The sequence below is a fragment of the Pinus tabuliformis genome, chromosome 4_1 (assembly GCF_031772625.1).
Source record: "Pinus tabuliformis cultivar Carrire ecotype Pingquan chromosome 4_1, CPIR1, whole genome shotgun sequence".
In the NCBI taxonomy this organism is placed as follows: Eukaryota; Viridiplantae; Streptophyta; class Pinopsida; order Pinales; family Pinaceae; genus Pinus; species Pinus tabuliformis.
The window spans coordinates 84,224,610-84,237,683 of NC_142303.1; the positions used below are offsets into that span (position 1 = coordinate 84,224,610).

Sequence of the window (13,074 nt, forward strand, 5' to 3'; positions counted from 1 at the left end):
ATATATATAACATGTCAAAAATATTGCCATGAACATATGTATGTAGTTATATGTATTATGACGATTTCAATAAAATAAAAAATAAGATTATATATAGATGTTAAACATGCCATGCTCATATTAATGTAGTTATGTATTATGAAAGTTTAAAAAATTAAAAATAAGAATAATTTTATATATAGAGATGTTAAATTTATAAATGATCATTATAGATTTGTCTTAAATTTAAATCTATAATGTTGAGAGGCATCAAACCTCTTGAGGTTCAAAAAATTTCTCAAGTTTTGCACTCGAAAAAAGATTTGCATTTTGAGAGATTTGATCCTTCTCGGTGCTTGGTAGATCCAGAGTTAAGATGGATCTATGTTGGTTACTCTCAAGATGAATTATTTCCAAGTTCGAGAAGGATGTGGCAATAAATGTTGAGTCTAGGTTCAGATCTCGAGATTCCTCAATGCTGAGAGTTAGTGACAAGGCTTATACCTTACGGGAACATGCAAGCCAAAACCAAAGTTAGAGCCATAGCTAGGACTATAGACAGTAGCCAAAGCCACTAGCCAAAGCTAGAGTCAAAGTTATAACAAAGTGCCAAAGTCATAGTGACATTCCAAATAAACAAATAGAGCACACATTGATCTAGATTGGTTTCAAGCTTTTGGAGACGAAAAACCTTTCAATGGGGGAGGTGTGATCCCAAATAAATTTGAACTAACAAATGGTTATAAGACTCATTACTTGTTAGATTAATTTGGTACTTTATAAAGGTTAACAACATTGGAAATAAATGTAAATGTAAATGTAAAAACTGAATCAGATCAAGTCATAAAAAAAATCGATTAATTAACAGATAACGAATAAAATAGGAGAGAACACTTGGAAAGAAGAATAAAGCGTCATCCTTCCTTCACTTCCATTGTTAAAGGATTTTTTTGTGCTGAAAGCGCTCTACAACCCAATATAGGGAAAATATGTAGGTGTAATGTAAGTGAGTAAGTATGTATGTCAACATTTTTTAATGTTGGGAAACAAATAAAATTAAATGTTAGCTTCATTTGTTTTAATTAATATTCAAATTAAAACATATATAAATGTGACATGTAAAATGTAAAATGCATAATGTAAATTGCAAAATGCAAAATGTAGAATGTAAAATGCAAAATGTAAAATGTAATATAATGTAATATAAAATGTAGAATATAAAACTTAAAATGTAAGAGAGAGAGCTAAAGATTTGATCAAAAAAATTGGTCTATCAATAATGTAAAGTTAACATATTATTGTTTCTTTAACATGTTATTTCTTTATATATTATTAATCGTATAATAATAAGTAATATTGATTATTGTTATTCCACTATATTATAATAATAAGTATCCCCATTATAAGTATTGTTATATTAGACCTTACATATATTATTGAATACACAAAGTGACAATTCTCGATCATATGGATGGAGGGGGGAGAGAGAGGGAAGAAGATAAAGACAAAGAGAGGGGAGGAGAGAGAGAAGGAGAGAGTCATAGAGATGGAGGGTGGAGAGACAAGGAGAATGATGGGTGGGAGAGTGGGAGGTGGGAGAGAGAGGGAGATAAAGGAAGGAAGAGATAGAAGGAGAGAGGAAGGTAAAGAGAGGCTGAGTTGGAAGGTGAGAGAAAGGAGAGAAGAACAAATACATAGAGAGAGAGAAAGGCAGAGAGAGAGAGAGTGAGGGAGTGATAAGGGAGAGATGGAGAGATAGTGAGGGAGAGAGGAGAGAAGGAGTGAAGAGAGAGAAAGGGAGACAAAGATGGAGGGGCGAGAGAGGGGGAGAGGGTGAAGGGGAGAAGGAGTGAGATAGTGACAAAGCTAGAGGGTGAGTGGGAAAGGGAGATAGAGGAAGGAAGAGAGAGATGAGGGGAGAGAGAGAAGGAGAGAGGGAGCGAGAGATAGTGGCAAAGTTGGAGGGTGGAGAGAGAGAGTGTGTGTGATGGGGGGGAGAGATAGAGGGAGGTGGGAGAGAAAGGGAGAGGAAGAGGGAGGGAGAGAAAGATAGATATGGAGAGAGAGTGTATGCTTGGGAGGTGAGATAGAGAGATAAAGAGAGAGAGAGAGAGAAAGCATTTGTTTGGGGGAGTGGAATAGAGAGACAAAGAAGGCGAGATGAAGGGAGGTATAGATACAGATGACAAAGGGAGAGAGAGAGAAGAAGAGAAAGAGAGAGAGAGGGAGAGAGAGGCAGGGAGACAAAGAGAGGGATAGGGGAGCGAGGGTGGGGAAGAGAGAGAAGTAGAGAGGGAGGGGGGAGAGAGAGATAGAGAGAGGGAGGGAGAGGCAGAGCGAGAGAGAGAGAGGGGAGAGGGGGGGGGAGAAGAGAGAGATAAGGGAGAGGGGGAGCGGAAGAGAGAGAAGTAGAGAGGGAGGGGGGAGAGAGGGAAGAAGAAAGAGACACACAGAGAAAAATACAAATATTAGATAATATTATATAATATTGAACATTGTTAACTATAGAGGTAGAAGAAGTAAGACTTTTACCAAAGGTAAAAGAAGTTACATTTAGAAGCAATGAATATTTTGGGTTTTCACTAAAATAGATGCATTGATTTCAGTGCAGATGTTGATTCCTAATCTTATTTGATTGATCGCACTGGATGCATTGATTTCTGTGTAGTTGTATATTTCTAATATTATTTGATTGCTTGCATTAGATGCATTGATTTCAGCGTAGTTGTTGGTTTATAATCCTATTTGATTGCTTGCACTAGATGCATTGATTTCAATGTAGATGTTGATTTTTTATTTCATGTAATTAGATGGATGATCTACATTAATTTCAAAGTAATTAGATTAATAGTGTGCATTGATTTCACAACAAGCACAAAAAAATATTGGTGATGTGCATTGATTTCGGTGTTATAGTAATTCAACCATAAATGGAATACTTTATTTTTTGTCTTAAATAAAATGTTCACTTACCTAAAATGTGTTCTTCATGAAACCATTAACTATTTGTAATGGACTACATTCTTATTAATCCATTTTCCATCATTCAACATTATTAGTCATTTGCATTCAAACGAGGTAATAGAAAACAACTAACATTGAAATTTAGTTGGGGTTTAACACTCCATAAGTCATAATGATTGACTTTGAAAAAAATTATTATTAATATTAGAGAGCAAACATTCACTTACCTAAAATGTTTTCTTCATGAAACCATTAACTATTTGTAATGGACTACATTCTTTTTAATCCATTTTCCATCATTCAACATTGTTATTCATTTGCATTCAAACGAGGTAATAGAAAACAACTAACATTGAAACTTAGTTGGGCTTTAACACTCCATAAGTCATAATGATTGACTTTGAAGAAAATTACTATTAATATTAGAGAGCAAGAGAGACAAATTATAATGTGAACAATAGAAGAAAATAGTTTAAGAATCATGACAATGAAGATCATTTGTAATTGACTAGATTTTTATTATTTGACATTTTCTATCATTTCTTAGACATATTTAACATATTTAAAATGATTAGAATAATTAGATATTCAACAAATTTTCTATCATTCAAAAAAAATTTGAACCCTAAAAAATTTGATTCTCAAAAAAATATTTGAATCTTAATCCTTTGGTGCTATATAGATTCGAGATTAAGATGAATTTAGATTAAGCGTTATATAAATCTGAGATTAACATAGATATACCCCAGACAATAAATAGAGACAGTAAAAACATTATACGATGGATTGCCAAAAAGAAAATTGTACAGTCACAGTCCCATTTGAAGGTGGTTTTCTAAAAGAGATTGTTAGTTATTGTTGTGTGATGAACTTCTCACTATATGTTTATATGTTAATGTTGGTGCATTTTGACAAATCCATATGGTCTGGACTCTGATTGATTCACCATTACGCTGAATTGAATTAATTAGGCACTTAGTTTTGGCCTGCGTGACCTGATCGTATTGGAAATTGATGGCTGCCATTCGATGAGCTAAAGGATTCTAGGCTACTAGCAATGTATCCTGTAGAATGGGAAAATTCGTGGTTGAATTGGATTCTTGTTAATTGTTCGTGGACCTGTAACCGCCAGACAACTCAGGCCGTCTTCTTATTGTCTTAGGGAGATCAAGGGTTTTGAGAACAGAGCTATGGCAAATGTTTCCGGAGTTGCTAAATCTGTCTTCAATGGCTGTTGGAGTTTTTTCTCTTACCTGTAAGTCACCACGTCACTCCAGAGGTAACTTTTTTTTAAGCTGGCCGTGTCTTCACTCACTTACTCACAGGCCGTAAGCACCCTTTTGGCCGGATTTCTCTTTGCTGGGTGAAATTTTCACTTGCTGGACCATCATCTCATTGCCTGGAGGAATCCCTTCCCTGGCTGGATAAATTTGGCCATTGTCTGAGTCGCTTTCTCTCACCTATGGCGTCGTACAACGGCCCTACATACGGATTTCTGGCAGGGTATACGAGCTATGCGTTGATGTTTCTTTTTCCTTACCTAGTCGAATTCACTGATAACCCAAACGCTGGGTGGGCTTCTGTTTGTTGACGGATTGATCCACCATCTTTTAATTACTTGACCGTCATCTGATAATTATGTCGTTGGAATTTGGATGGGCGTTCGACTTGGATGCCCTAGTTCAATCCAATTTTAGATAGAACCTCAATTTTGCTTCTGTATGTACCAAAGTATATATGCCATTGGAGAAATTAAGAGAACATAGTGAGAAGTTATTTGTGCATGTGTCATTTGAGATTTGTGCTCACGAAGTTGAGGAAACAGTAGAATCACCAGCTGAGAAATTTGAATGTCAGGCATTCAATAGGCTGTTGGATTTCGTAGTCCACAGCTTATTCAGCATTCAGCCACAAGGAAGTCTTCCTTCGGGAGCTTGTTGGTAATGCAAGTGATGCTCTAGATAAACTGCGGTTTTTAAATGTGACTGACCCTAGTGTACTTGGATATGGTGGTTACTTGGAGACCCACATAAAACCATATAATGATAACGAGACAATTACTCTATTGGGTACTGCTCTCTGTCTCAGTCTTGAGACTATAAAAGGCGGAACTTCCAAGTTTTTACAGGATTTGAAGGAAAATAAGTCTGGTCCTGACAAGAATTTGATTGGTCAATTTGGTCTCAACAAAAAGCCCAAAGTCTGATAAGCAGCATGTGTGGGAAGGAAAAGCTGCTACTAGCTCCTATGTAATACGAGAGAAGAGCAGACGTCACTCTAACATTGTGTCCTTTTAGCAAAATCGTCTCCTCCATCCATTTTACCAATTTCAAGCAGCTAGCAACATGTAACACTCTGGTGTGGTTAAAATAAAGAGCCATCCTTCCAACCCTCAAGAGGAGGAGCATGAAGAGAAACTCACACTTAAACTTCCAACTGGAACAGAGGCTTACTAGCCTTCAGAGGCCAGAACTCGTTATAAAAGCCTAAGTTGATTGGCACATTGAGAACTAAGGTTTTTTTGCCCTTGTATTGTCATCTGGCTTCTTGTGTGTAGGCTATGTAAGTGAAGGAGCCAGCCAACCAATCCAGAGTAGAGGTTGGACAAAGAACAAGCCTTGTAGCGATCAGAAGCACAGATATACTTGTACAGGACAGAGGAACAGAGGCCTAGTAGCCTTTCTAAAGGATGAACACTCTGAGTCTGTACAAGACTGCGACAGACAATAAATAAATATCTGCAAGGGATCAATGTTGGTGAAATGAGTGGGCTGTATGCCCCTCATTTAGTTACACAGTAACTCCTTATAAATTGGTACAACCTCCTCCAAATAATCCCAACAATAATTCCTCAGAGAGTAGAAAACCTCCAAATAACCCAATGCATTCATATATCCAATTCATATATTCATGCTTACAATAATGATTACATTGACTTGTTTATATAATATTCTCATCCATTGCACATGTGTGATCCAGATTTAAGCAGGAATGCAACAAATTACAGAGATAACCATATACACAAAGATGCAGCGGAAATAATACTTCATTTCATTAATGGAAAATACTGACATATGCTTACAAACAGAAATGGCAATAAACTAGCTAGGGCGATGGTAGCTTATCTCTGAGAAGAGATGTGATGGCTACATGCCTCTGAACTGTATTACAATGAGGCTCGAAGGCCTATTTATTGTTGAGAAACAATGGAAAACCCTTCACATACCGAAACCTAACCCTAGAAGATGAAACGCCAAATTGTGGGCCCCGTTTGGGTAAATTGGTACATCAATTTCCCGGGGTCGTAACTTTGGCATACGATCTCCGTTTGACGCGTACGATAGCTCGTTAGAAAGATCTATCCGAGTACTACCACTTTGGGAGGCAACATAACATAGGGCTCGGTCGCCCCAGAATTCCAAAAAAACGTCGTTTAGGGCCTCAAAACGGCTCCGGAAGTTCAGGACCCGAAAAACTGCTAAAAATAGTAAACTGTGCTACAATTAAGGAAACTGAAAATGCTGAGAAAGACAATGGTGGGGGTCCAGGTGGACCTAGCAGGTGGCCACCAATATCCACCTGGATCATTCCTCCCCCCTTAGGAAGCAATGGTCCCCATTGCGTTGAGCTCCTCCATGAGATGAGGAAACCTCTGCTGAACTTGTTCCCTGGTGAGCCACTTGCCCTGCTGAAGGAGTTGGCCTGCTTTGACAACTCGATACAGTTGGATATGCTGTTGGCGAGTGTTCTTGATCTGTGTGTCCATGATCCGATCAGTTGCAGCTTGTTCCATGCAATCTGGATTTAATTCTGTGGGTTTGAGCTGTTCTGCAATGTCAGATGTGTCTAGCAATGGTGGAAAGTATGGCCGAAGGCGGTCCACATTGAACACTGGGTGCAGGCCAAGGAATGGGGGAATGCTGAGCTCAAATGCATTGTCTCCCATAGCCTTAGTAATGGTGTAAGGACCATATCGAAGTGGTCTCAATTTCCGATAGGCTCCAGTAAGGCGTTCCTTTTGCAAATGCAACCAGACTTTGTCGCCCACCTGAAACTTGTGTGGCACCCGGTGTTGATCATGTCGCTGCTTGTACTTGGCATTTGATTTCTCAAGAATGTCATGGACCTGCTGGCGAATATGTTGGATGCGCTCAATGAAGCTGGTGGCCTTATCTGTTTCGGACTGGACATGAGCTGAATTCATGTGAGTAGCTGCAAGTGGCATGGCCACATCAATGGGGCATAGTGGCTGGAATCCTAAACCCACCTGAAAAGGGCTATGGCCAGTGGAGCTGTGAAGAGCTCGGTTGTAGCTGTGCTGAACATAGGGGAGGCTCTCGTCCCATGTGCGTGGATGCTTTGAGTTATACATGCGCAGAATGTGCACAATCATCCTGTTGACAACCTCTGTCTGGCCATCAGTTTGAGGATGGAAGGCTGTGGACTTCGTGAGTTTGGTGTCCAGCATTGACCAGAGACTGGACCAAAATGTGCTGAGAAACCGACTGTCCCGATCTGAGATGATAGACTGTGGGATCCCAAAGTGCACCCACACTCGTTCAAAGAAGAGTTTAGCAGTGGCTTCTGCTGTGATATTCTTCTTGCAGGCCATCATAATGGCCATCTTTGAGAACCTGTCGACGACCACAAAGACACAGTCATTTCCATGCTTAGTGGAAGGAAGGCCTGACATGTAATCCATGGAGATGGATTCCCAAGGTCGACTAGGGGTAGGCAACGGGGTATAGAGGCCTTGCTTCTTAATGGTCGGTTTGGCAATGGCACAGGCAGTACATGATCGGATGTACTTCCCAACATCCTGTCGAAGATTCGGCCAATAGAAATAGTTTTGCAGTACTGCCACTGTTTTCTCGACCCCGAAATGCCCAGCAGCCCGACTGTAGTGTGCTTCCCAAATCATCTTGGCACGCTCGCTTGAAGGAACACAAAGGTGACCGAGGTGGCATAATAGGGCATCCTGGAGGTGAAAATCTGCAACCTGCCGACCCTCCAAGAGTGTCTGGTATGTGTGGCCGAATTCTGGGTCGCTTTTGTAGAGAAGTGGCCAATCAGAAGTCTCGTGCCCGCAAGAGTTGAGCACGGTGGTTAGCGCCATGATCGGTGGTCGACTGAGGCAATCTGCAACATTATTGGTGCTGCCCTTTTTATACTTGATATTCAAGTGAAACTGTTGCAGGTATGTAGACCACTTCTGATGGCGATCATTCTGCAATTTCCCTTGGGTCTGTATGAATTGCAGAGGTCGGTGGTCTGTGTGGATGACCGTTTCCTTCCCCAAAATGTAATGCTTCCATTGTCGGCAGGCCTGTACAATGGAATACATCTCTTTATCATAAGTGGGGTACTTCCGGACTGTGTCTGAAAGTGTTTCACTGTGATATGCCACTGGATGTCCATGTTGAGTAAGGACTGCCCCAATAGCATAGTCAGAGGCATCTGTCTCGACCTCAAATGGTTGTTGTAAATCTGGTAATGCGAGCACTGGTGCCGTGCAGAGGCGATCCTTCAACTCCCTGAATGCCTTCTGTTGAGATTCAGACCAAAAGAATTTTGCTTTCGCCCCGCCCTTGGTGACTTGACTCAAGGGCCAAGAAATATGAGAAAATCCCAACACAAACCTGCGGTAGAAGTTGGCAAGACCTAGAAAGCTGCGGAGCTCTGTTAGAGTGGTTGGAGAGGGCCAATCCCGAATGACTTGGACCTTGGCTGGATCGACATGCACCCCCTGTTCATCAATGATGTATCCCAGATACTGGACTTCGGTCATGCCAAAAGTGCATTTCTCCAAATTGGCACATAGCTTGTGTTGCCGCAGTGTTTGGAGAACCTGTCGGATGTGGTGGAGGTGCTCTTCCCAACTCTGGCTGAAGATCAGAATGTCATCCAAGTATACTACTACAAAGGAGTTGGTGAATGGCCGCAAGATGTCATCCATTAGCCTCATAAAGGTTGCAGGAGCATTCGTCAATCCGAAAGGCATGACCAACCATTCGAAGAGGCCCTCCTTGGATTTGAAGGCAGTCTTCCACACATCTGAGGGTTCAATTGGTACCTGGTGATATCCTGACTTCAGATCGATCTTGCTGAAATATTTCGCCCCCTTTAGTTGGTCTAGGAGGTCATCAATCCGCGGGATCGGGTACCTATTACGGACAGTGATCTTGTTCAGCGCCCGATAGTCAATACAGAGTCTCCACGTCCCATCCTTCTTCTGTACCAACACTATCGGGCTCCCACAGGGCGAAGAACTCGGACGGATGTGACCTTTCTGTAGGAGCTCCTGAATCTGCCTCTTGATTTCATTGTTCTCCAGAACGGAGCGCCGATAAATTGGTCCATTGGGTAGCGGCGCCCCTGGGGTCAGATCAATGGAGTGCTTGACTTGACAGTGCAGAGGAACCCCTGCCGGGGAGGTGAAGATGTCTTTGTACTCCTCCACAATCTTGTCCATTTGTAGCTGCCGTGCAGAGGGACCTCGTTTGGAGGCCGCGGCCACTGTCTTCTTCTTCCCTTGAGGGCGTATCATCAGGAAAACAAATTTCCTGGTTTTGGAAATGATCTTACTGCATTGTTTTGCAGTAATCAAAGAGATGGCGGCAGGTGGTGGTACCTCTGGTATCCTGAACAACTTATTTCCCAATGTAATAATAACAGCACGGGGCCTTGATTCATACACAGCATGTCGCTTCCACAAGTATGGTTGTCCTAGTAATACATCACAAACTTCAAGGGGAGCAATGTCACACAATACCTCATCCGTGAAGGGCTTGATGTTGTATGGAAGGCGACACTGCTGGCTCACGTGAAGATCTCGCCCTTGGTAAAGCCACCCAATGGTGTATGGTTGTGGATGTGCTGTGGTCGGTAAGCCCAACCGCTTCACGACCTCTGCCGAAATGAGGTTCTTTTGACTCCCGCTGTCAACAATGAACTGTATCGGGGAGCCCTTGACCCACATCTGGGAGTGGAAGAGACGCTCCTCCTCCTCTGGATCTTCGGGTTCATTTTTCTGGATCTTTGCGGTAGCAACAGTGGCGCTGGGATCCGCATCAATGATCTGCTTCCCTTTTTCATACCCCTTATCGGGTTCTGACTCAGAGTCGGAACATGCATCTGATTCTGAAACCTTTAGCTCAGCCACTAGTGACTGTTTGGCCCGACACTCACTTGTGTTGTGAGTGGAGCTCTTATGGAACTCGCACCATTTTCCAGTGTCCTTTCTCGGCTTCGCGGCGTTGCTCTTTGCTTGCAGCTTCAGCTGGTTGTCTTGGGCTGTCCCGCCTTGGCTTTGTCCTTTGTTCTGTGGTTTAGGGGCACCTTTCCCCTGCTTTGGATTCGCAGATCCAAAGTCTCGCTTCTTTTGTTTAAACCTCTGCTCGACTTTGACGGCATACCGGTATGCTGCGCCGAGCGAGGGGATGTTTAGGAACTGTATTTCTTCCTGGATGTACTTGTGCAGGCAGCCACGGTATTTGAGTATCAAATGTTGCTCCGAATCCTTGATACCCAACTTTGTGCGAAGGGTATGGAAAAGATTGGTGAACTCCGGCACATCTTGGTCCCTTCCCTGCCGCAGCGTGGTCCACTTTATGTATTCATCCTCATAGCTTCCGACAGGGTAGTACTGCTCCTTGATGGCATCCCGGAACGAATCCCAGGTGGGTGCGGCTGAAAATAGTGAGCCAGTACTTTCATCCTTCTGCTCGCAGTAGGTTTCCCACCAGTCCTTGACGTGGGGGGCTGCTTTGAGAAGAGCAAAAACAATCTTTTCCCGACTCGAAAATTCATGAACAGAAAAATAACCCTCTAGCAGATTTAACCATTTATCTACGGCATCGGCGTCTATCTGACCCTCGAATATGGGGATTTCAAAATTAACTTGTACCTTAAAGGGTGTGGCGTTTCTAGAGGAGCTGCTGGAAGCCGATGCGCCGCTTCTGGGTAGCCGCTGAAGGATCTGCGCAAAGCTGTCCATCATCGCGTTCCGTTGTCGCTCGAGCGCTTCTTCGAGCAAGATTTTGATGGGATCTCCTGCCCCCTCGTCTTTCTTCTCGTCCGCCATGGAAGGCCATCGGGATTTGCGAGGCTGGTCTTGCAAAGGTTCAACCAGTTCAAGCCCTAACTCCTTATATCCCGACCTTGTTGGGGACATGCAAAGAAAAACAGAGAAAAAGCAGACCGCTCTGATACCACTGATCCAGATTTAAGCAGGAACGCAACAAATTACAGAGATAACCATATACACAAAGATGCAGCGGAAATAATACTTCATTTCATTAATGGAAAATACTGACATATGCTTACAAACAGAAATGGCAATAAACTAGCTAGGGCGATGGTAGCTTATCTCTGAGAAGAGATGTGATGGCTACATGCCTCTGAACTGTTCTGAACTGTATTACAATGAGGCTCGAAGGCCTATTTATTGTTGAGAAACAATGGAAAACCCTTCACATACCGAAACCTAACCCTAGAAGATGAAACGCCAAATTGTGGGCCCCGTTTGGGTAAATTGGTACATCAATTTCCCAGGGTCGTAACTTTGGCATACGATCTCCGTTTGACGCGTACGATAGCTCGTTAGAAAGATCTATCCGAGTACTACCACTTTGGGAGGCAACATAACATAGGGCTCGGTCGCCCCAGAATTCCAAAAAAACGTCGTTTAGGGCCTCAAAACGGCTCCGGAAGTTCAGGACCCGAAAAACTGCTAAAAATAGTAAACTGTGCTACAATTAAGGAAACTGAAAATGCTGAGAAAGACAATGGTGGGGGTCCAGGTGGACCTGGCAGGTGGCCACCAATATCCACCTGGATCAATGTGGGTTCACTATTAGGTCAAACCTTGTTACATATACATCACTTCAATATATGCCTCCCTGGGGTCATAACAGTCCTAAAAATGTCCTTCGTGGGGTTCCAACAAGATGCTAGGGAGGCACCATAGAGGACAACTGCTCATTGTGACCTCGGCATGAGTCCCTGCTCTTTAGGTCAACTCCTACAAAGCCATGGGAGTCTTCTCTACAATCACAAAATTCTCAACCATAAGGTTAATAGACTAGTGCTTTATAATTTCTCTTAGATGATGGAGTCTAGGAGTGAGTTTAAGAAATTTGCTAATCTGAAAGTGATTTCTTATTGCAGAGAAATGCAGACCAGCAAAGAAAGACATTGAAACTAAGAATAAATACACCTTGAAATGTCACAAAGATTGAGTGTGAAGATCCTTTACCAATCTTGAGATGAAATACTTTGATAGATACCTTGGTATGTGGCTGGAAATGAAAACATTGCTTTGTCCTGCAAATTTGCAGAAAATGCAGAAGCCAACTAGAAATAACCCACTTTGGGGCCACCTTCAATCCCTAAAATGATCAAGAAGAGTATGGCAGCGAGGTGGAAGTGTTAGGGTACTGAAATACGAACCAAATGAACCACCTAGCACTTCAAAATAATGAGTAATAGCTGAGATATTCAAATATGGAATATATTACAAATAAAAGGAGGTCAAATTCCCACTAGGATCAAAACCCATATTTTTCTTATTGCATATTTTTATTCCCACCAAGCCTGAACTTGATTTTTTTACTTCCAAAAATGTTCAAAAACCTAAAGCGAAAAAATGAAAGGGGTTGATGGAATATACATTTAGGCTCAAAAACCCCTATGAAAGGGCCTCACTTGCCATGTGAATTTGCTACTGTAAATTGAAATTACAGATCTACAAAACCCTTGTACGATTATTTGAACCGCTTATAATCACCCTTTCTTGCACAACACAAGCAACTAATTCCCTGGGCTGATTAGATAAACTTGAAGAGCAAACCCATTTGAGAAAACTAGCTGAAAAATATAAATATAGGCTCAAGCTAGTGAAATATTTTTGGTTTTTTTGTGTTTTCTGATTTTTAGTTTTTTTTGAATTACTAAACAAAACTTTTGAAAAAGATTATGAATTTTTAAAAATAAATGGAGGTGCAGTGATGCTTATCTTGTGCACTTCTAACTACCTCTTCTGCTGCTAGATTGTGATCACAACCCCCTCTAAATTGGCCTTATGTTTCTTGGACAAGAAGTGAGTTTGGAGTCTCGGACTAGTTGCCCCCA

The 13,074-nt window shown here is 41.9% G+C and overlaps 1 protein-coding gene across 3 annotated transcripts in view; it reads left to right on the top strand.

The window, feature by feature from the left end:
• The window catches only part of LOC149174298 (calmodulin-binding protein 60 D-like), a 122,697-nt gene that overhangs the window by 8,591 nt on the left and 101,032 nt on the right, over nt 1–13,074 (top strand). The window contains exon 1 of one of the 3 annotated variants that reach the window (XM_089419294.1): nt 3,791–4,222. The exons of 1 other annotated variant lie outside the window; for it this stretch is intronic. The gene's annotated coding sequence lies outside the window, so the exon portion shown is untranslated. Of the gene's footprint in view, nt 1–3,790; nt 4,223–13,074 lie in introns of those variants that run through there. One more of the 3 variants, XM_089419293.1, reaches the window with a different exon arrangement.